The 25,346-nt window shown below is 46.6% G+C and overlaps 1 protein-coding gene across 7 annotated transcripts in view; it reads left to right on the top strand.

Annotated features, from left to right (window-relative positions):
• LOC119456428 (sex peptide receptor) overlaps positions 1-25,346 on the top strand; it is a 441,000-nt gene that overhangs the window by 20,713 nt on the left and 394,941 nt on the right. For 2 of the 7 annotated variants that reach the window (XM_049669834.1, XM_049669843.1), the window contains exon 1: positions 21,694-21,942. The exons of 2 other annotated variants lie outside the window; for them this stretch is intronic. The gene's annotated coding sequence lies outside the window, so the exon portion shown is untranslated. Of the gene's footprint in view, positions 1-21,692; positions 21,943-25,346 lie in introns of those variants that run through there. 3 more of the 7 variants (XM_049669836.1, XM_049669841.1, XM_049669846.1) reach the window with 2 other exon arrangements.

The raw sequence follows: 25,346 nt of genomic DNA on the forward strand, positions 1-25,346 counted from the left end.
GAAAAACCAAAAACGAAATTACTGTCTCACGCAAATTTAAATCTAGCTGAAGTACATAAAGTAAAATTTCAGGCAATGCAATACTGTATGCAAGCAAAATAGCTCTCCTTGCGGGGCTTCTTTGTTACGTTTGGTTACGCACATTGGTTTCACTGTTTCACCGTCGAGCGATGCCACATGCCATTCTTGCACCACTTTCAGAGCCAAATTATAAATATAATTCCTTGTTTACGGGATACAAGCATGCTCGTTTCTGTCAATATGATACACATTCTTCTCATTCCCATCCCAATTCAAATACATGTTACGAGCAGTAGACGGTCCCTACAAGAAACGCTGCATATGCCACGCACTCGACAGCACCAAGGATGATGTCGTTTATGGTGTCGATGGCGCCAGCGAAGCATCCGCCGAGGACGTCTTCTCTGGTAGTCCCGACGAGGAGGCAGATTGTGGCATCTAGCAGCAAGATTAGATCGATTACATTAGAGATCGCATCTACCAGAGAAATGTGTCTACCAACAGACACATTTCAGTTCGTTGTCTTTACATTAATGGGGGAGTCAATGAAATGTAGCGGAAAGCCTGTGCAGGAGATCGTCTTAGTCGTAGTTTCGATTTCTTCGGTTTCTGCTACTGTCACCAGACAATCGAGACATCGATAGAGATTTAAGCTAATCTGTTACAAAGCAACATGATCATTACAACATTGAGAGACACTGCTTGACTAAGCGAAACCTTATGACCAGTATCAGACAGGATGCCAAACTATCTTACACACACATATGAGAAAATAAAAGGCAAGAGTGATGCCTAAAATCCTGGGCAGGTTAGGTCTGCGTCAACGCGGCACTGCCCCAGCGTAGATGGCAGCACAGTCGCAATGGCCGCAGTTGTCGTGGCGTAGGAGGCCATTAAATCGCGCGCGAGCCGGAAGGCGCTCAATCCTCTCTAGCCTGTCGGCTTCGCCACCGAGTAACGAGCACCTGCAGAATGGCTTTTCTCGGAAACAGTATGCACCTCGCTCTAACATGCCCTTTTCGGCCAGCAAAGACAGACAATAGCTCGGCATGGCGGACGCACAGCGAGTGGAGGCTTCACGAAAAACTCACAGAACCTGGTCCCGTGTTGGTCTTTAATGGTCCCCGCCGTATTCCAGGTCCTGAGTTTATGTATTTTTTAAAACTTCCTCCGTTTCTATGCCAGGAAACTGACTACAAAGCCTCAATCGTGTGTGAAGGGGGCTCGTTAGGCATCTAAGCCATGCCGACGGCACAACTGTGCTACAAACAGCTAAGAAAACTTGGAGGCAACAAAGAAGCAATATTCAGCGTTTGCAAGGAGCGGCATTGAAGAGGACTCATGGCTGAATAGAAACCCATGAGGGTATCGTTGGGAACCCCAGAATGTTTCATCCTATGTCAGGGATATCATTTCGGAGGCAAAATAACCATCAAGGCAAAATAATAAATAATTACTACAATTAGAAATGGCACAAAACCGACACGTCTTCTAATATGAAGGCAAAGTGAGTTACGTGCATTTCATGTGGACTTACCGGTTCAACACATGGGCGTAAAAATGTACTGCTAGGAATCGCCCACCCGCCATTTTCGCTCTGGCATTCTCCTGCTGAGCACGGGGTCGCAAGTTCTATTCCAAGCTGCCAATTTTATTCGATGCAAGAATGCTCATGTTACGTTGCCTGGGCGCATGTTAAATGGTGCCAGATAGTCAAAACTATTCCGAAGCCCTCGATTAGGGCGTCATTTACCGCCCCTGTGCTACATTGGGAGGATGAATAGAACGAAGGAACGAACGAACGAAAGATCGAATGATTCATTCATTCATTCAATAAATAAATAAATAAATAAATAAATAAATAAATAAATAAATAAATAAATAAATAAATAAATAAATAAATAAATAAATAAATAAATAAATAAATAAATAAATAAATAAATAAATAAATAAATAAATAAATAAATAAATAAATAAATAAATAAATAAATATGTACCACTTAATACATATTGCTGGTTTCTTGCGGCGCTGGCATTTTTCACAGGAAGCGACGTAATGGCAGACGGAACGGTAAAAGCCGGGTCAAAAAAGCGATGTCGAACATGGTCATACGTCCTAGAGACTCTGAGGTGACCCGCAGTAGGAGTGTCATGTAGCTGTTTGAGGACAGTTTGACGCATATGTGTAGGAATAACCAAGAGCAGTTCAGGACCATCAGGGTGCATGTTGTAACGGTACAAGACGCCATCCTGCAGCACAAGCATACGCAGAGAAGGGGAAGGTATCTCAGAATTCAGAATGACGTCTCGCAAGTAGAGGTCACGGCGTTGCTCATCTCCAATATTCTGAAACGCCGTAAGCGACAGCACGCAGGTACACTCGCAACTGTCGGGAAGCTCCGGTGGGTCTACTGGATGGCGTGACAAGCAATCTGCATCTTCATGCAATCGGCCGCTCTTATGCACAACTGTGTATAAGTACTCTCGGAGTCGTAGAGCCCACCGGCCGAAACAGCCAGTAGGATCCTTTATGGATGAAAGCTAGCATAAGGCATGATGGTCTGTGATAACTGTGAACGGCCGACCGTACCAGTGGGGACGAAATTTACCCACTGCCCAAACGAGGACAAGGCACTCGCGGTCAGTTATGGAATAATTACGCTGCGCTTGGGACAGAAGACGGCTTGCGTACGCAATAACACGGTCGCAATCTTGCTGGCGCTCAGCCAAAACAGCGTCGATTCCATGACCGCTGGCATCATGTTGAACTTCCGTGGGAGCGGTCACGTCAAAATTGGCTAGAAGTGGTGGTGAAGTGAGCCGCACGGTAAGCTCGGCGAACGCAGTAACTTGTTCCGAGCCCCAGACAAACACCACGTCTTTCTTGAGAAGTTGAGAGGGCGTGCAACGTTAGCGAAATTGCGTACGAACCGGCGGAAGTATGAGCAGAGGCCCACGAAGCTTCGAACGTCGTTGGCACAGGTCGGCACGAGGAAATTCTTGACGGGGCGAACTTTCTCTGGATCGGGGTGGGTGCCGGAAGAATCGACGAAGTATATCGCGAGGTGTCCGACGAGGTGACAGTAAGTTGCCGGTGGCCGAAGTGGCATATTTATGAATTAAGATGAATCCCAGCCTTGCGGAAAGCATAAAGAATTGTCGAAAGACGCTCGAGGTGCGTGGCAAAGGGGAACGGTTTGGACGTGCGGGCTGACATGTAGGTGCGTTGTCTTCTTCGCTGTGCGTCGGTGGGCGGGGACTGCCAGGCGGGTGCCGGGTATTTCGATAGCTCGGCCAAGGTTGCGCGTTTCAAGAACTGAGACAGTGGCGAGAAATATGTCCGACGCGTCCACAGCAGAAGCAGATAGGCCTGTCATCAGAGGGGCGCCATTCCTCCGGGTTTCGATAAGGAGGACGAGCGTATATGAATGGTGGTCGGGTCTGTGGACTGGGCTAAGTTAGTGGAGTCCGACGTTGGCCAGCTCTTGCCGTACAACGGTCTGGATGAGAGATATTGTTGCGTGGAAATCGTCTGGGGCGCGAACCTGGATAAGAACTGAAGATACAGCTTCAATCTCCCGGCGGACGATGCGCACAATACTGTCGGATGCAGTCGGCACGGGTGGGAGACGGAGGTCCTCGCAGGTAGATGTTGCAGCCGTATTAGGAAGGCGAGAAAAGTTGTGAGTAATATGGCGGCTTGTGGCTTCTTCGAAGCGGCGGCATTCAGCAATGATGTCCTGCACTGTCGAAGAGTTTGCGAATAAAGGAGACTAAACGCGTCGTCCGCGATTCCTTTGAGAATGTGCCCGACCTTTTCCGCTTACGGCATCTTCTCGTCAATCTTGCGACAAAGCGCAAGCACGTCCTGAATATAAGTCACATAGGACTCTGTGCAACTCTGAACTCGGCAAGCAAGGTCTTTCTGCGCGGCACGCCGGGGGCCAACAGGCTTGCCAAACAAATCAGTGAGCTTTTGTTTGTACAAGCCCCAGCTGGAACCAGGCTCGAACCAGGCGCGTGCCGTTCCCGCGAGGTAAAACATCAGGGGGGAAGGGGTATTCTGTAAGAGTCCACCTAGTGGACTGTACCCTTCGCCTGTCGCCATTAGTTGCAGACGCACGTGCGAGAGGGAGCCAGCCAGTCTCCTTCTCGCGCGTGCGGCTGGAGCGAATCGCGACATCCGAAGTGGACAGTCCACTAGGCGGACTCTTATAGAATACCCCCCCCCCCCTCCACCCTCCCCCCTGGTTAGCGAGCATGACGGTCTGGTCCCAGTTCTCGCGCTCACCCGTTCGTAGAGCTGAAGCCAATCATCACCGTCGGTGTTACCATTCCGGAATAGGTGCCAGGGTCGTGCGGTTGTACCAGGATGACGGTGCACATGGGCGTAGGTGGCGACGAGACCGAAGCATTCTCGCCTTGAGCTGTCATGGCCGATGCAGCCAAGAAGCGCGCGCTGCGTAAATCTGATGTGCGTCTTGAAGAACCCGCACCTTTCACTAAAATGTTACGCGGAAAGAGAGGTGTAAATTATATTTACAAAATATTTACAATGCGTGCGCTGGCATACAAGGCAAACAAGATGCAAAACCAGTCCGTGCGACATCAGAGAGCGTCGTCGTCTTCTGTATTGTGCTCAGCGTTGTCTCGAGCATTGCTTGGTAACAATATCGGTGCTTCAATTCTCTGGTGTTGAGAACACCAACCGAGACTACGAAGAATGTGCAGTTTTCCTAATTAATCTTATTAGAGCATGTAGTTAAAAAATGGCAAAGCTTGCACTAGGCCGCGCAAAGCTCGAGGCACAGCACAGGTGGCCGATCGATTGCGTCATAACCTAAGAGATACCTGGCATAACCAAGCTCAACTCGGGCATAGCCAAGGCCGAACCTAGCTGCTACCAAGTTCAACATAGATACAACCAAGTTCAACCTCGACATAGCCACGTTAAACCTAGCTACTAACAGGAGATGCAATAAATCGGCCAGCTTCGTTGTGCCTCGAGCTTTGCGCGGCCTAGTGTAAGCTTTGCTTCCCTGTACGACGACAGAAGGGAAGTGAAATTGCAAGCTGGAATGATTAGCGGCTGATTAGCGGAAGAAGACGACGACGCTCGAGCCAATGCTGATGATGATAGTTTCGTGAAACGCGCACTTTTTGCGGCTGGCTTAAACAGCTTCGCTATTAATAAATGTAAGCGTCATACTCCAAGTCCACACTCTGGTCTGTTCGTAAACATTTTAAGAATGGGCAGGATGTACTGCTTCTAATTTTAAAGCGGTCACAGTCGTCTCCTCCGCCTACTACTTTAGCGGTCACAATATTGTTCTTGGCCATTAGTGGTAAAAAATGTCAAATCTCGGGCGACAACTCATGATTGAATTCTTCAGTAGGGAAGTGAATATGAACATCGTAACGAGCATACAGCAGTGAATTTATATTTCTGTTCGTTTCCCACGTAGGCCCTGATTGCCGCCGCATGGAAAAAAATGCCACGGAAAGTGGCCTGGTGCTGTATTTCGTAACAATCCATTTTACTTCGCATTCTTTTCGCCCTGCAGCTTGGGCTCACTATGTTGGCGCCGCTATAGCCCCGAGAATGACAGCTCGGTGAGTCGGATCATAAAAAAATTACACCATCTTCCCGTAGGGGAACCCTGAGTAGTATGCGAAGCAGCCATGGCGTCGACTCAAGTTCCCTTTAGATTTCAGATCGGCCTGTCGCCGCTGCCGTTTCGTGGCAGCGGCTCGAGCCCTCTTCTCCGCGGCGCTGTCCACGTCGCTGACACTGGCGTTGACGCTGGCGCTGTCCGTGGCACTGATCGCAGCGTTGCGGTACTGTAGTTGCGGGAGGAGAATGAGAGGAGCGGAGCGCGCGCGCGCGTCATTGTACCGCGAGCTGCAGTGGCGCCCCCCAGCGGTGTATGCAGCGCCTACCGTCACGCCTCTAACCTAAGCTGCTTCGCATTATCGCGCGCGGAGCCGCAGGTGTTGCCATTCGTTGCGCAATCCGGAGAGGAGAGGAGGAATGCGACAGGAGAGGAGATGAGACAAGGAGAGGAGAGGGAGGAGGATGCTCATGCGCAGTAGGGGTGTGGACGCCGCACGGCGGATGGATGGAGGGAGGGAGTGACATAGCCCCGACCATAAAGTGCTTCGCATCTAAAAAGGACAATGACAAATGAAATGAATTGCTACAAAATACGGCTCCAGAGCACAAACACCCTCTGGAGAGACGCAATGAGTCGAGGGGGGCGATGGGAGGTGGATTGGAGCAAGCATGACCGAACAAGCAGTTCTAAAAATGCACTTAAAGCAAGTTCATTTTTGTTTCGACAATAAAAAAAATTCGGGCAGAACCCATCTACGATGATTATCTACGTACGCGAAAAGTGCAAATGCGTCAAGTTTGAGGGGTGTATACTGCCGCCGGGTTTCTGTCTCAGGCTTCCCTTTGAACACGCTGCACCATCGAGTCGTGTCACCGGGAAGCTTATACTGGACTATATTCGGGGTTGGCCCACATTTTCGGTTAGGTTAGATAGACGGAAGCAAACTGATCTGACAATGCCAAGAATTTTACTCTTACCAAAGACTGTTGTTGCCTTTCAAAAATAGTGAAAGAACACTCTACAAGCAATTCCTGTACGCATTCCTACTCGCGTGCCTTATGTTTCGCCTAATCCTCCTCCCCCCCCCCCAAAAAAAAAAAAAATTATGGGGTTTTACGTGCCAAAACCACAACCTGATCATGAGGCACACCGTAGTGGGAGACTCCTGGAAATTTGGACCACCTGGGGTTGTTTAACGTGCACCTAAATTTAAGTACACCGGTTTTTTCGCATTTCGCCCCCATCCATATGCAGCCGCCATGGCCGGGATTCAATCCCGCGACCTGGTGCTTAGCAGTCCAACACCATAGCCACTAAGCAACCACGGCGGGTCTCATCCTTCACATTGCGAAGCCCGAGGGTGTGGGATCAGGATTCGGACCTGGCCACAGCGGTGGCTTTTCAATGGGGGCGAAATGCAAGAACGCCCCGTGTACCATGCATTGGGTGTACGTTAAAGAATAATCCGGAAAAAATAATCCGGAGTCCCTACTAGGACGTGCCTCATCATCATATGCGGGTTTCGGTACAGAAAACCCAAGAATTTGATTTTCATCCTTTACTACCTTTACGTACATGTAACTACTCATGCGATATATATATATATATATATATATATATATATATATATATATATATATGATAGGAAAATACGGGATAAGGGGAGCCTGTCTGCCAGTCTGAAGGCGAACGTCGGTTCAGACAACAGTACAGGCGCCTTGACTCAGCAGAGGCGACCATGCCCAGTCAAACGAAAATCGCTTCTATCCCACTGTAGCCCGCCAGAGAGGGGATAACTAATGCTTCCCGTAATTTATGACGCTCCCTCTGGGCGTTCCTGTCAGTTTCGCCGACGTCGACCGACTCGCAGCACTCGATGGTCTGAAACCACTCCACGCTGAAGGCAGACGTGCGTCCTCATGGTCGGAGACTGGCGGTGCCCATGGCTGAAGCAAAGTGCTGACTCACGTCTGCGAGACACGCGCACACACACCGCCTTTCGCCCAATCGACATACATACACTCGCGCATCCCTTTTCCCCCTACGGTCCTGCATCAGACTCCCTTAGTGTAGAAATGCAGCATGGTCGTTGTTGTTTGTATTGATAAGCCGTGCTCTGGGGACAGTGAGGAGCAAAACCCGCAGCAAGGATGTGCTTTGACAAAAAAGGCGCATTGTGCAGAGCTGACTGAATGTGCAAACCATGCGTATTTGCAAACTGAACAGAGAGACACAGTGAGCGCTTTCCGATGAGGATGATTGTTATGCCGCGTGAGGCGGGCTTTGACTTCATCAAATCGCATATGAACTGTTAAGCGCATTGGCTTTGCGTGCATCAGCTATGAGCGTGCGTGCGTGCGTGCATGCGTGTGTGCGTGTGTATGTGTGTGCGTGTGTGTGCGCGCGTGCGTGTGTGTGATTTCACACGTGTGCATCCACACTATTGTATTTGTCGTTTCATTTTTCACCCTACTCCTGTATCAAATCAGACCTGCAACTAAAGCCAATGTTCTCCACTTTTAATTAATGACATATCTCCCTCTTTCTATATGAATACATGCGTTACCCTTTATAATTGCGCGTCATTGATTCAAAGTGTTTATGGAACATAGGGTCACTAAAATGCGACCTGCTAAGTAGTAACAAAAACAATAAAAACGCGCAGAGCTAGTAATTTCTAGGTACTTTCAGGGTGTTTCAACCAACACTTTCAAAAATGTTTGAAGGTTGCCTGTGGCACATAGCACAATTCTAGTTCATGAGCTGGTCTACTCGAAGAGGCGGACATTACTTGCAAAAAATTGAAATGCATATCGAATATTGAACAAAAATTAACTAATTAGGTTTTAACTAATTACCTTATAGCCCATATTGCAATTCACAAATTCTATCCGTGGAGTTCCCAAGGCGGATCCCCCTGGGAAGAATTCTCAGGATGAGACCAGTTTGGAGATTAATTCCCGACCTTTGCAGAGAAATGCGTTGGCGTTCCAGTTACTTTTGGGCTTCAATGCATAAAACGACGTTTTCTTAGGAAAGTAACTACAACACCAATGTATTTCTCTGAATTAGCGTTAAACCTACAAAAAAAAGAAGCATACCAGAACTACAAAATAATACCGTCCAAACTGTCACAAATGGCCCTATGGGGTGCAAAGTTGTTCTTGAGCTGAGTGCATGCGGCGTACTAGAGGGCCACACTTACTAAAGGGCCATTTGTCAGGAAGGCTGAGGAAATCTGCTATTGTGGCCAAAACGTTGCAGCTGAAATTGCCTCGTGCATTATTTTTCACGCTACGAACATTCGCTCGCTCGAGACATTTGGTCGCCTTCACTGGAATGCCGATGTTATCCGCAACAATGTAATATATTTTGCGATAGTGACCATTCCTCGGTGCACGTGAACTTGCTGGGTCAGCAATGAGTAATTGTTGTCTCAGGCTGTTCTACGCATTTTTCGCTACTACTTCATCTTCCTTGTTTTCCTATTGTATAGGGCGAGGGTGGTTCTGGTGGGACGATTGTGTATGGGTAAAGCAACTTGGCTCATAACTGTCTTTATCTTGACGATGAGCAGGTCAATGGAATCCGCATCTCTGGCGTTTCGGAGGACTTATCCGTGGGCGACTGGAATTCGGCCGCTTCTTTCGGCATCACTGCGCGGAAATGTGAAATTGCTCGCTTCTGGTGTCCCAGGAAAACAAGACAAAACAAAAGGGGTGGAAGGAGACGAGAACTGAAGCGGAAACAAAGTATGACATAGCGCAGACCGGATGGATTCCACTGTTGTGGAAGTCCTGCGAACAGCCAGAGCGGCGAAAATAATCGTCCATCTGATGACTGAAAGCTACCCGGCGGATTCCTTCTGCGTTGGAAACAGATCACCACCATTCCGATGGCAGCACACTGAAGATGTCCCACATTTTCTTTTATTCTTTAAATATTTCTTTTTGTTGCAATGTTTAGTTTGTCATTTTGTGCTTTCTGTGCGTGAGGAACGTTGCCACGACACTGCTCGAGTGGGTACGCTTTTTGTTATTGGGGTATATGTTAAGAAAAATTTTCTTTGTTCGAAGCTTTTGGAACATGATTGCTTTTTGATGTTGGCTGATTCTTAAAGGAAAGTAAGTGGGGTCTTGCCTTGAAGGATTAGCTTTCTTCAAAATTTCAATTCTTCCCTATCCAGGAAAATAACATCCCCCAACTTGCGTCGCCTGCGAAGTTGCGATAAATCTGCACCTAGCCCCGTGACTAATTTCCTGAAAATATAGAGAAAATCGTTGCGCTTACAGTTCCTATCGGGAACACATTTCTACTGATAATAAAAACAAAATGACTTTCGTTGTCTAACTTGGCTATTAAAATCGGAGCTAACGTTAGGGAGGAAGTTGGACGAACTTGCTGAAAAGCGAATAGCTTGTAAGGCGAAAACAAAACGAAACAGCTTCCCGTACTTTGCGGAGCGTTTTTACAAAAAGCTTCAAGAAAAGGAAAGGATAGCGTTGCCTATCGCCTAATATTTTTAGTACCAGACTTGGTCAGTGTTTTGTTTGAAGAAGAAAAGATAAAGGAAAACATCATGAACGCACGCAGTCACTGAAGCGAAAAGTTCCGATGTGGAATGTCGGTTTCTCAGGCTGGTGAGAAAATGGTAAAACAGCATTCTAACCTATTGTTATTTTCTTGTTTTTTTTTCAGTTAGGTCACGTTGAAAGTATAGAACTTTCGCTTCAGAAAATCACAAGCCAGTGCGGCGTGCTATTCGGACTAACATTATTTTATCGCTCTTCTCACTCGCTACGCACGAGTAGGCAGCCAAGTGAACAAAAGAATGTTTGTTCAACCTGAACTATCTGTTTTCCGCAGTGGTGAGCTGGACAAAACTTACTTTGGTTTAGAGCATTTCAATACATTAACGAAGATAACTTCAGTGCATCGTAGACGGGCGTATTAGTCATTTAAAAAACGTTCTTTTTTTTTTCTGTGTTACTGAAGAGCACTGCTAGAACTCATATGAGTCGCGTGAAAAGAAATGCACTGAAAATGAGCAGGGATTGAGGCGGAAAGATGGGGCAGGGATGTATTATAAAAACGAAAAATAAAAACAAAGATTGTGAATAACACGACATTTTCAGCTACAGCGCGGACATTGAAATCTTTAAGAATCGGGGCATGTATCCGACAAATCTTAAGTTTGAAGTATTCGTAAAAACCGATGACAGTAACTGTCGTCATGTTGGACTTATTATTAGCAAAGGCAAAGAGCATTTGCGAACGAAAAGACCCGAGATGTGTAGGGCTGTCTACCCGCTTTTTGGAGAGCGCCAACAGATGGTTCAAAGCAATACATTTTTGGATAGAGAGAAATTTACTTGATTAGCAGCTCCCATGCAACTCATGTAATTTATCTGCTGATATGACGATCATTTGTGCGAAAACCTGACGACAAAGGTTGCCAAGGTTTCTCAATATTAGTACATAAATACATTGGTCAATACGCGAAGAATATTCATAGGTCCAGGCCCCAGGTCGTGGAGTGGTGCGTTCCACAAGGGAACTCACATACTTTGTCGACACGTCCGTGAGACTCGGGCAGCAGGACACAAAAGTGATTGGCCGAGAGCGGGGAAAGAATGAGTGACGTAATGTGGTTGTGTGCAGATGTGTGTGCGGAGCCGAGTACGCGACATGGTTCACGGAAAAAGGCAAATGACGGGAGAATATGGTCAAAGGTGTTGCCGACGCTGTGCTCCCAAAAGTGCTTATTTGAGTGGCCCCTTTGGTGTAGCTGCTGCTACTTGTTCCTGTGTTATAGCCGATGCTGCAAGGACGCCAATGAAATCTATATTTCTTTTTTAGTTGTGAAATATAGGAAATGTGGCCACTGATAGCGCCGACTGTCCCAAAATCATAGCTCACAAAACTAAAAAGAAATGTAATGAAATTAAAAAACACTGTAAATAGAAGTCCATGGGTTATGAAAAAAAAAAAAACACAGAGATGTGCGCCATATATTGACTTCAAATCTTATAACACTGTAAACAGAGTATTTTGAATGTTTGTCCTCCGACAGTCACCTTTGCGACGCTTCTTGTTTTGCCTGTTTCCTTTTTTTTTTTTCGTCCTTACTTTAGTTCGTTAAACTTTCTTAGCCATTAATATCCTGGTTTCAATAAAGTTCGCCAGATGGTAGCCGATACCTCGCTAACTGACGTCGTCCTTGTTCCTGTTTGTCTAGTTCCTTAGGATGTTTGCCAGCCAGAAACGCGTCCCCTTAGCCGGTCAACGCTAGGCCTCAAAACAAAACCTCGGACGCCTTTGCGGTAACCTTTAACTTGTACGTCTTGGAATGCGAAAATATTCCTCTGTTGGCGTTCGTAAAACATTAAGAGTTTCTCACTTTCCATAAGCCAAGAAACTGCAACGCCGGTTGAACGTTTGTGTTCCTTTAAAGTTCACGAGACTGACGGGCAACGATGGGGTGCATCTCAAGATGTAACGTGCGAGCACGCCAGCTAATATGCGCTCTGCATGTTCTCTGCTTGTGTACATGTGGCTGCCAGATAATATCGAGCGCATATCGGGGAAAACAACTGGATTGTGCCGTAAGAGCCTTCCAAAGTTTGTTAGGGGAATTTACGCAATACTTTTAACATATATACATATCACGCCACTAAATACACATATACTAAACTAACGTGCGCCCACCAAAGTTGCCCAACGGCTGCGACATTCTGTGGCTTGACAAAAGATCCTGGGTTACATTGCCGGACGCGGCGACCGTATTCCGTATAATTTGTTATAGCGCAGGCACTACGACACGGACATATAGAAGGTACATTAGAAAATTCACAGCACTAACTTACAACAACAGAAGGCGGCAAAAGATGACAAAAGAGTTTTTGGATGTTAGCGTAGTGTGTTGTCTCATGAGCTTTCTATATATATATATATATATATATATATATATATATCCGCGACGTTGTGCGCGACATTGTGCCTGCTGTACAACAAATTAGACGATGACCGAACAATCTATATGGACATCCTCATTGACAGCATTACGATTGAGTCGTAAAAAAAATTCTTGTAAATCGATCTTCGTGCAGGCTAAACCAACTCAGAGTTCAGAATAGGAATTATCCTTTGCTGCTTAATTGCTTTTCCCCTCTCGTCACGGGTTTCCGTGCAGTCTCACTGCTGGCGCTCTGATTGACCACTATGTGTCGGGAATGATTGTACAAGAACATTGCAGTTAAATAAATAAAGGGGGGGGGGGGGCAAATACGGATGCCGTTGGTCAAAATTATCATTAAGCTCTCCACTGCGGCGTCACTCACAGTAGAGTGGGCAGCTTCTGGAGATAAGAACCTTCGCTTCTAATTTAAAAAAAAAAAAACTGTCTTAAGGAATTCCTCCGGCTCGGCAAAAATTTTCTGCGACGGTTGTCGACTGTCACCGCAATCTTGTCAATAACAACTTCTCCATTACGATGTGCTCAACATCGTCTTCGTGCTCTCTAATATCGCCTCCACAACAGAAGCACAGAAGCCACTTCTCTCAGTATTCATGGTGCGCGAAAGTCTCGCGCAAATACCACTAAGAGAATGTTTCTTTCCTCCCACTTATTGCAAAATGATCTCTATTTTTTTCCATCGTCATTACAGAATGAAGCATAATGCCTCATGGTGTGCTTAACTCACCTACTGTAGATAATTCTGTAGATAATATCCGCGCTGTGTTATTCTCCGACTGTCTGCAGTGACTCCATGTTGTCTTTTTTGCATTTAGGTTATGCCTTTTTTATGTTGTAGATTAGGTTCAACAACTGTGTCGCTCCAGCATGAACATTGAGTGTGTTTTAAAGCTCTCCGCAACTGCTTTAAACGTGCTAGTGCGCTTTTTAAAAGCAACAGGACTGATTAAAAAACCATTGTGTGTGAACTGAGGCGTTTCTTTTGTTTTCTTTCTTCAATTCTTTCATCATCATTTCTGCCCTTACCCCATTCCCCTGTGAAGAGTAGCTAACGGGACAATTATTCTGGTTAACCTCTCTGCCTCCCACCTCTTCTCTTCGCTCTCTCTCTCTATCTTCATTCACCCGTGGGATAGCCCAACGCAGAGCTGGAAATAAAATTAAATGTTTTGCTACAGCTTAGTAAGAGAAGGAAAAAGTTTAATGATATTTGGAGCAGTTAACCAAGCGACAGGCCTGGCATGTTACTTCAGGTGAGATAGTGAGGGATAGCTTAGTCACAGCGCGCTTGGATACTAATGGCACATTACCGACGGGGCATGAGTTCGACTCCTCCCGTGTATTTGGTACATGACGTTTCTCATTTTAGATGTATCAGCTCAAAGTTCAACATGACATTACTCTATCAAACATAGGCAACGCACAGTTAAAGCACTCGGCGCTTAAAACAAACCCACGCAGACGCACCCACGTCACGTTTGTACGCTATAGACCCGGAATGAAGTAACATGCATTAAACTGACCTTTAAGTACCTCCTTATTTCGAAGGAATCTGACGTCGTGCCTCATCATATTTCTAGGTCGTGGTGCCAGCGAAGCAGCATCAGCAGCAGCTAGAGATCACGCTGCACTTGAAAAGCGGGTGCACGTTTATGCCGGAAGGAAAACAGCAGCGCTTCTTCTTCCTGAATCGTAACTCTCCCATTTTTTTTTCTGTAGGACGGAGGCGTTGACGCTGGTGAGTAGGATGCTGCGAGGCTTCTTGATAATCTGTCAGCCAGGGCCCCACAAGCCACGCGCCGCCCATATCGACCACAAAAACTGCACCTCTCCAGCCCCCCAACACCTCTCTGCCTCCGCCAGGCCCGTCCACGAGCAGGCCGCACCAAACTTGACACGCGCTCGCGAGAGGGTTCGCTCAAGGCTCCTCTGCGCTGACAGAGCGCTCCTGGAAAGTGGAATGGTGCTGCCCTCTTCTGCGCTGTTCTTTTTGCGCTTCGAAGATGGCCGCGCACGAAGGTCTCGTGGGGCTCGTGAGGAGGCTGCTGTCTGCCTAACAAAACAAGGCAGCGCTGTGGAAGCGGGAAAGTGAACTGAACCACCCACTCTAGAGTGCCGTGTTTAGACGCTTATCATGCCAATGGACTATTTCTCAGTGTTTGTCAGTTTCTCATGTCTGTATGTCTGTGTATGTGTGTGCGTGATCGTGTCAGTATGTGCGTGTATGTGTGTGCGTATTACACATACAAGGCATATTAGCCATGAGTGGCGATTTATAGTCCTTGTGTGCATCTCACGTTGACCGCGCAGTACTCACTCCCTCGCTTTTTTCCTATTTCTTTTCCCCCTTTTCCTTACAATAGACAGATTTTTTATTGATAGGAACGACAAGAGAGGTCGACCTGAGCCAGTGCGCTCTCGTCGGCTACTCTGCACTGGGGAAAAGGGAAGGCAAGGAAGCTATAGCGTAGTAGACGAGATGCTCGCCTGGTTGACCTCCCTGCATTTCCTATCCTTTCTTCCTTTCTCTCTCTGTGTACAAGTCACGCAGGATAATGATTTCAAAATGGCGTTACAAGCACATTTACGTAATCAAATACGTGAACCAGCTTAAGCCAACTACTGATGTGCAGTTTTTCCGTCTGCAAGCTTTCAATGAATCGCTACAATATAATAAAAATGAAACAAGAACCGTTCTTCAGCGGTAAAATGCTCAGTTTAATTTGCCTTAGTTGGTGGTGGTAGTAAAAGCGTTTTTATTAAACAAAAATCATAAACTGACCTTCGGGCCTAGGTTGATCTTGCATTTCTTAAATCAGGGAATCCAGGCCAGAATCTGATATAGGAGGATGGCTTGTATTCAATTGCTGTTTCCCTCCTCCAAGTTAAGCTACCGCAAGTGATTAGCAGCAGGCAGCTTTCTGACGCCGACTGTGAAAAAATGAGTGTTCTCGTTTTTGTGTTTTATACCCGACGATAGTTTACGTCGATTCACACGTTCTGCCATTACTGAAAATTACGTCTATAAGTAGCAATACTCGGCGTAGAAATACGTTGCAGTTACGTGTCCACTTTTAGGCGTGGCTAACGCGTCAGCCTTACTTTTCACGACGTTTCACTTCGTTAGCGAGGAAGAAGATACAGTTAGCTCCATGTGCAGCGCTGAAAGGAATAGCGCCATATACGTACATTACTTGCTTTTATTCCAGCGTGGGCTGCGGGGAGCACATATTGCGTAGGCGATGCAGTACCACGAATGATGTCGTTAAATCTGTGCACCATTTAGGAAGCTAGAGGCAGCGTCAGGCGCCTGCACAAAGACGTTCGCATGCTATAATGGTTGTTTACATGACCGCGGCATAACGACAGGCTAGCTATACGGTACTGAACACGCAAGCAGGACACGGAAATGAAAGCAATGGGAACTTTTCACAAACGCGGCTCCTGAATGACTTGTGCCGGGTCTAGGCTTCGCTTCACTGCACTGTTCTAAGCAGAGAGAGGGAGAGAGATTACCCCGCGCTTGCCTGCCCCTGTCGTGCCCGGCTGCCCCTAGATGTCGACCTCTTCAACCGAAGGCACTCCATTTTGAGACTGCCGGTGACGTTGAGGCATGGCTGCTTCTTTCAGTTTTTTTTTTTTTTCTAGGCGCGTACTGTCTCGCACTTTGGCATGAAAGAAAAAGAAATAATGCAGTCAGCGAGAGAGTGGCCTGCCATCTTGAAAAAGCATAGCCTTAGTCAGGTTCTGACGGTGCACTTTCTTTTTACCCTCCTCTCTTAGTCTTACACGTATCGCTTTCTCTGCGTCAGTTTAAAATTTTGTCTTTTAATCGCCACTCTTAGGCTTTATTCATGACAACATATGGACAGGGCTGGCAAGACAGTGACACTATTCTCAGTTCTAGGAAAAGCTGATCTTGATTTCCTCCCCACCCCCCCTCCCGCCCTTTATTTTACTTTTATTTTTGTGGTGATACAGTGATGCAATACTTATGTATAGACCTGGTGATCGACATATTAGTAATTGTGTTGAGAATTTATCCTCTTCGTTTTTTCAATGTGAGTGAATGTTTAGTGTCTAGAACGTATGACGTGCCAGCCATCGCTCCAAATCTTGACGAGTTTTAAGGAGAGCTCGGCACGTCGAACTTGACGACGACGTCACTACACAAATAGGGCATCGTGGATTGACACGGCACTTCCAGTTGACAGTCATGTGGCATTCTTAGTTCCTCTTTTCGGCCGTTCCGTGCGCTACCTTTTCACCTGGTAATGCGGCTTTGCTATTTAGCTTACAAAAACGTTTTCACCGACTCTTAAGGATAGATCACTTGCGATTTGCTTTGGAATATGCACATTTACTTCTTCACCCTTTATTAGCCAAAAAGGTCTGTAGTCATTTATTTCCCCCCTAAATCTCTGTCTTTTCTTTTTCTTTCTTAGAGCTTATCTTATCTCTTATTATCTTAGAGCGTGCCATTTTCTGGTTCTTTTATATAGCGTGCACTGCACCGATTTCTCGACGGCGCAACTGTCCGTTACATTCCTGATATTTCAAATTTAGGCTCGGAGCTGTTTAGGTGAACTTTTTCCACTAAGCTTGATATTTTGATTATGTCATCGTCTTTTAACTATTATGTGCCCATATCCCAAAGTCATTATGTGATGTGTATTCCCGCTTACTCTCACGGGCTGTTCTTGGTGGTTCGGTTGTCACTATCACTTATCGTTAGTCCTTGTACCTGTCACTTTAGATATGCTTTTACATATTACATTCTCATGTACAGAAAGCTCTTCTTACAGACTACATACGAATGTTGTCGTGATTCTACCGACTATATACCCAGTGGCGTTTACAAGGCCTTACGAGGCATTTCGAACAAGTAATGTCAGAAATAAATGAAAAAAAAAAACACGCAGATGAGCAAGTAGTCAAAGACAGCTTCGCTAGGCTGCCGTAATGACTCAGTGGTTACAGCGTTACGTTGCTGAGGGCGAGGGCAGGGATTCGATTGTGGCCGCATTTAGATGGGGGCGATAGGCAAGAACGCCAATGCACCCTGCATTAGGTGCATTCTCCAGAACCCCAGATGGTAAAAATTAATCTGGAGTCGCCTACTACGACAAAACCTCAGAATTGTTTAAAGCTTCGCTGCAATATCATACTTGATGAGGCCAACATGCTCGTAGCCAGAGGTAAAGGAACCAGCGCAAAAGACACAGTCTCTCGAGAAGCAGAAAGCTGGCCATCTTGATAACAAGTGGCGAATACCCCCACCTCCTTCCACTCTGACCCTCCAGTCACCAAAACATGCACAAAAACACTAGTGAACCACTGAAACACGAGTGCAACCAGCATCGCTATGAACGTTTTCTTTTTTCTCTTCATTGAAGACATTATTGATCTCGCATGCGCAATTTGATTAGACAAGATAGTTTCGATACAGAATATGCGACATCATTAAAACATTTACGCATACAGTAGGCGCGAATGATACTTGATAACAGTTATCTGGTGAAAAACGGTCACCAGAAAAGAAGCCAAATGAGTAGGCGTTACAATGTGTGCATGGCTGACGTCAAGTGAATGATGAAACATGTGCAAGTGCGCAACGTGTCCGTACTATTTCAGGTTTTAGTGTGAGTGCATGAAGTACAAACCGCATGCACGCGATCGTGCGCGTGACAGCGACAAGCGACGCGACGGAGATGGCTGTCGCTCTCACTCGTCGCCTACAAGTCGTACCGCATGCGAGCGACGACTTTGAGCAACGTTTCTTCGGTGTTGCCGGTATGAGGGCAGAAAATGCGAGCCAAAACTGGCGTGAAGCGTTCTTTATTATTTAAGTTGATGTGTTTTACTGTAAAGAGCGGCATAAATATTTCTGAAGGTCTTGCACTAGGTTCCTAACCTTGTACGTATCAAAATTTAGTCCTTTGCTCGTGCCATGCGACAATCGGTAGTACTTGACTGATGCACCTCCCGTTCTGGCTTCGCGCTATTCGCTAGTCGCCGCTCATAGCACTTCCGGGCGACCGAGCGACGAATTCTAGATTTCCAGAATCGAGCGATCGAGCGACAACACCGAGCGATCTGTTCGCGCGACAGCCTGTTTCGTCGCGCGAAGCCGTCGCTCGTCGCCGTCGCGCACAAAATCGCTCTCATGCCGTGTGGGCTTGAGAGTTGTCTCATGAGTGTTACCTGAGCAGTGCTACTTAAGCGCTTAGTCGCTCAGTACTTGCCTTACTAGACATCCCCTGTCGAAGCGCGTTTTTTTTTCTTTTTTTTTTTTAGGTATAAATATAGCGCCGCGTCTCAAACGTACTATAGCCATCTGTGGCACTTCATCCTTTTAACCGCGGTCTTACACATACGATCTTACACATACTGCGACTAACAACAACGAAGGCAATGCTTTCTGCTCTCCGTACCGTGGCACTACAGCTGACACTCTTTGCGTTATTTCTTTGCAGTTGCAACCTAAAGGTTTCTTCCGACTGGTCAACACATCTGTTTGGCGTAGTACCCTATCTCCGTGCGATGCCCTGAGCGTTGGTAAGATATTTTTCCTTGTTCATAAAGGACTGTATTGGAAAGCGATGTAGAAAGCTGTGAAACACCCCTTTACTAAAGAACAACCATTAAAGTACGTACAATTTGCACTACATTTAAATTGAGGTGGGTACGTCCCTAAAAATTATATCCTATTTGCGATTGCTAAAAAGCTACTTAGAGTCTTTGCGATAGCTAAGTCCAATGGCCCTGCGACGGCTGTAAGCAGAAAATGTAGCCTTGCGGTATTGACACAACGTGGTTCCTAAACTCATCTGCACTGCAAGAAGGGCAAGCCATCTGCGACAAGTTCTTTTCATCCACTTTCAGTTTGCTTTTACTAACTTTTTTCTGCTTTACAATTAAAAATAGCAGTTAATTGCTCCCATAACATCTCTGCCCTCATTGTCGGTTTAGTTTATATGATTTCATCAACTCGAAGAAGAGTTCCATGCGCTGCTTTGACGACGAGGCTGCAAGTGAGTGAATTAGCTACTTCAAGAAGAATCTTGAAAATTGCGCTTTTCCCATTCGTGGCGCGTCGTCAGTCGTCAGTTAACTGCAGCTGCCGCCGACGTTGCCAAGCCATAATTCGTTTTTCTTATACTGAAAGTTGCTTTTATTCTGCGAAAAACAATGACTCAATCGTATCACTCTTTTATTCTGCACATAATACCGAGGAACACATGCGTGATGAGCCGACGATAGTGAAAAACAAACACATGCAAACAATATCGACTGCGCGCTGCCTCCATGTGCATTGCTTCCCGTGGAAGTCTATCAGCGAGTTTACAAGAACCTGACAAAAGTGGGTCGAGTCGGCTTGTCGGGCTGAGGTTTGCCTGTCGTGCTCAAGTAAGCGCTAGCCGGTTGAGCCCAGTGAAGGTCGAATCTAGCTGAGCCAGCTCGACTGCATGGTGTGTTTATAGAGCGGTATATGATCAGCACGTTCCTGTGATGAACTGGTTGAAAGTGTGACGAGAGTTAGCGCCCCGAACCATCCGAAGAGGGCTACACGACACGCCATGTGTAGTAGAGGGATGTGGTTTTATTTTAGCCATCTGGCGTTCCTTACATTCACCAAGGGAGGGGTGCAGGAGCACTGTTGCACTCCGCCCAGATTGTAGTACGGCTGTGGTGACGAGGAATAGAACCTGCGATTTCCTGATCAGTAGCACGACGTCTTAGCCATCAGATCAGCGCCACGGAACCCCCCCCCCCCCCCCCCCGACACACACAACACACACACACACGCACAAAGAATATTCATATTGTGCGGTAAGGGCTAGTTGGCATTAGCGGCAGTGTACGAAAATTGATCGCGCTCAATACTTGCTGACAGACAGCGCAATAACCACACCACTCAAAATACAGGCACATACACATACAGAATGCTCTGTCGGTGTATGTGTCTCTCTTTTTTTTTTCGTGTGCGTCTTCATTGATGTATTTTTGTCAATATCGCGCTATCTGACGGCAATTATATGCTTTGCCATTTTCTATGATGTTCCACATTTGCGTTCAATAACACACTTCTCTGAACCAAAAACCTCAAGTCTAATACGCCGCACGACTACTTCCATTATACTGGCAAGAAAGGAGCCCCTTTTCTCAAGCGAAGGCCGAATGTGAAAACTACCGAGCTCCAAGTGCTCAAGCAATGCCATTGTTCATCTGATACGAAGACACGTGATGGTATTTCCATCGAAATTAGCCCAACACATAAAAATAGTAGCAAAGAAAGACACGTGTTTCAAGGCACAGGGAATTGCACCCTACCCCTACAGCGACGTGTTCGTCCGTCAAATAGAGCCCGCAATCATGGTGGCTGCAGCTTTAAATAACGAACGTCTGAAAAGCTTGCCGCAACAGGAAGCTAAAGCGGCCAGTGTACGTCATCGACAGCGTCGCGATGTGTGCTCGTCGATCCCGCTATTAACAATCAAACAGACGAAACGGCGGGTGTAAAAACAAAGACAGCCATGAGAAGCGAGAGTACAAAACCACGAAAGCCGGATACCAAATCGAGGAAAGGCGGCAGTACAAGGAGAAGGATCTAAATTTCTGAAAGATTTACCGACGCAGCTGCGAATGACAACGTCGAAAGAAGAAGAGGAGGGAGAGGCGATGTGGAGCAGGGGCAGCCGAGAGGAGTGTCGTTCGCAAAGAGCGCAGAAGCCACGCGGTGTTTGCAAATCTCAGCGGTTGGCTGTCGCCTTCTTTTGCTCTTCGTTTATTCATTCGACGGCGGCTGAAACTCAGCTGCGTGCCTCTGTCTTGCGAGTGCACTTGTTCTTTCACGCGGTCGCGGTACTCTGAGGACAGACGTCGTCGAGCCAACACGACTCATTTCTGAAGCAGTGAGCGCGCATTTTTTTTCTAATAGGGATCCGCGTTCGTCGTTGTGCCGACAAAAGAACCGCAGTGCCCGTCGCAAACCGTCTTGCTGGTTCATGGTGGTATACGCTAAGCAAGCGACGGCAAGAGGCCTCTTCTTGGGCGTTTTGTTCTGCGTCTCCGCTTCGGGGGAAGCATCAAGTGTGCGCGCGGTGCAGCCAGAAGTGCTGGAGATCGCGCCTGTGATTCTAGGCCTGTCGTTTTGGCCCTGGATGTCTTCGTGCGGAGACGGGGAGGACAGAGCGGTTTTTGATTGCACCCGTGTTTGTGCGTGCGTGATTGCGTGCCTGTGCTTGGCGGTGCGAATACTGAGCTGTACACAGCATTGAAGAATCTCTACGCTTACAACACGGCTGGGATCTTATTTGAGAAGGTAATGTAGCGTCTGTTTTTATTTTGACGGACGGGTAGACACTGTCAATCTTATCCTACCTGAAGTCGCGAGATGCGCTCTTCTGAATTCTGACCGTTGGAATTTCTATTGAGTCCTACGACGCATCTCAGCGATATCAGACGTCTTTACGAGGGAATCCACAGCCACATGTCTTGCATTCCACAAAGCTCTTTAATACTTTAACCAACAGCTCAACAATATATAGAGGCCCTATAAAAAGGTTAAATACACAAATCCCTGAATTCCAGGTGTTGTGCCTCTCTAATATATTTATAGTATACGTACGTTTTAACCTGTGAACCTTAAAGTTGGCAAAATCCCGCAGACAACGATCCCCCTACACCATACTGTACATTCATCTGCGGCTGTGGGCGCACTTCATCTCATTCTTCCGCCTGCCTTTTTTCCTTCGCCACGTGTAGGGTAGCCAACCGGGTGCGACCATGGGTTTGTTCCATGCATTTTCTTCTCTCCTCTCTTTTTCTGTACATCGCGACGGAGCGACGAAAATATTCACATCACTATAGCTACGAGAGAGTAGAGGATTTTCAGGTTTTGGATCTCAGAGCAACCGGGCACTAAAGTGCACTAGCCCCAAAAGTAAACAGTGAGAATACGCACCGGTGACAAAATACCCACCACCCGCAGTAGTAGCATAGTGGCTTTGGCGTTGCGGATATTATCTTGCGGATATATATCTTCCGGTTAACCTCCCTGCCTTTCACACCTCATTTATCTCTCTCTCTTGGCGCTCCGCTGCTAAGCCCCAGGGCGTGTGCTTGGATCCGGGCCGCGGTTCCGCAACCGAGGGGGCGGTATACAAAACAGTGACATACCATGCATTGGGTGCACATAGAAAACCCAAGTGGTATCCCTATTCCGACCCCCCCCCCCCCCCCTACGGCGTGCCACATTATCAGGACTTCTTTAGCATGCAATACCCCGAAATTTGATTATTTATATTGTGTCAATAAAACTGTAAAATTTGTATAATTTGACTCCAAGCTGCTGCAGACTTTGTACGAAATTATCAAGCCGGTATAGGACGATCCTTTATTCACCTTCTAAGGAGTCCTTGTAATTGCGGAGTAATTAAATTTTGATATAGGATACAGTCAATCGCGTTTATTTATTTATTTATTTACAATACCTACAGCGCCCTTATGGGGCATTAGTGTAGGGGGGGGGCGAATTATTAACATTCAAACAACAAATACAAATACATGACATAATGCAGATTGGTGACATGTCATTTGGAATTATCCACAGAGTAACTATGAGATCTTGTTTACAATCAACAATGCAAACAAAAAACATAAATCGCTAGGACAAATCGCACAAATCGATCTGCAAGCACACATCAAGCAGAAATAGAAGCAAGCACAAATGTAAGCACAAATCGCAGGCACAAATCACTAGAAGAAGGAAGCTAAAAAACTTTCATGTGAGCCCAGGTTGAGATGAAATGAAACTTTGAAGGACAAGTGGGACGCTGCTCGACGAGTGTCCCGTTATGATCTCGTCGAAAACCTCCGAGCCACCCCCAGAGGCACCGGCAACAGTCACCAACGCCGCGCGCGTTCGTGCGAACGCGGGCAAAACACCGACGGCGTCGACAACAGTTCTGCGCGTTGCTGGCGCTGCTGCATGTCCAAGTTTTTACAGCTGATAGAACTACTACCTTACTCCGTATAGCTCTCCACTAATTTGCTATCACAATTGATGCTTCGCCTTTCGTGTGAAGCTGCGATATTTTTTATATAAATACGCATTTGGTGCCGCAGCTAAACGTCGCCTCCCCTCCCGTCCCTCCCGTCCCTCCCGTCCCTCCACGGCCTTTCGCGAGATGGAAGAAGTCGCGTTTGCTCTCTGCCGTGCGTTCGCTCCCCGTGAAAGCGCGTCCCTGTCATGCTTTCACTGGCACATACAGCATACGGTGTGCGGCGACCATTTCATCGCCGTTGGACTTCATACGGAACCTCGGCGACGGCAGAAACCCGCTTGGAGTGTCCATATAATTGCTATCGCAATAAAATGGTTGTAAGAAAGATACACTATGCTGCAGCTACCTAGCTGTCCAAGAAACATGACGGTGGGGATTGTTTAGTGCATTGTTAGGCTGAAAGTAGCACAGGTATTGTCTTCTCTTTCTTTCTCCCCCACTCCCCACTAACGAACTGAACAGAGTTTAGAAAACCTTCCTGTCTCTCTATTTCTATATCGATCTATCTTACACTGCGATTTTGGGCTTGTAGATGTTTCTCTTCTTTATTATTGTTTTTTTATCGACACGCAGGTGTTCGTGTTTTTCTGCTTTATACAAGGGATCTAGCCTCCATTTTCCTCCCAGATTAGAGATATGTCCTCGCTTCTTTTTGTATCGTGAACTATGACATTCCGTGGGCACATGGACGATGTGCGGTTAATGCTAGGACAATTCCACCAGCCATTTAGTTTTCGTGCGCACTTGTACCTTTCCATTTAAAGCGCGAGTGATGCGTTGTCGCCTTGTTTTGTCGACATAAATATGAGAGAAGACGCGACCCAACTCCCCAGCTATGGAAAAGCAACGAATAAATAGAAAGGCGGGAAAGAAGTGAATCATCAGTGGCGTAGCAGTAGCAATAAAATATTTTTCAGAATTTAAAGTTCCGAGGCACAGGAAACAATTCCATTCATGCTAGTGAAGCGACCCTATAGGCTCGTGAGAAATGCCTGACGTCAACACACTGGATCGCAATAGTGAGACATTGTGAGTCACGTGATGTGCACTCATCAAGTAAGAGTGGGGACTTCCTTGCTGCCCGACTAGCCTTATCTACATGGGCAGTCGTACAACTCATAATTTGCACAGCGACATATCGAAATACAAATATACTGAAATCCAGGGAAAACAAGGGGAATGCGGGAGATGGCGATTCAAGACGATGAGTAACACGAGAACAAGGTGTGAGCAGGAGCCAACATTTCGACAAGTGGACTTGTCTTCTTCAAGGCAACATATGCTCTCCTCGGCACGGTATATATAGCTAGGGTTCTTCTAAAGGGGAGAGAAGGTAAAGCGGGTGGGTGAGGTAACGAGCGAGAGTGTGTTAGCGGCGGGGGTGCACAACTGAAAAGAAATGTAATGCACTACTGATAGTCTGTGGAGGAGTTTGAGACAGCGTCGTGTGTTAGCAGGTGACGTGTCAACCTGCTAACATACTGAATACTGATCTGAAAGCAGGACAAACGTATAGATGTATACCTTTTTGCGTTGAGTGGTAAAGGTCATTAAAAATGCACATGTGGCTATTCATCCTTCTTTTGCGCAGTCTGTCTATAGAATACTTTTCTACATCACGCGTGGGTCATGTCGCTAAGGTAGAAGGAACTTTTTTTTTTACTA

The sequence above is a fragment of the Dermacentor silvarum genome, chromosome 6, assembly GCF_013339745.2.
Source record: "Dermacentor silvarum isolate Dsil-2018 chromosome 6, BIME_Dsil_1.4, whole genome shotgun sequence".
Taxonomy (NCBI): domain Eukaryota; kingdom Metazoa; phylum Arthropoda; class Arachnida; order Ixodida; family Ixodidae; genus Dermacentor; species Dermacentor silvarum.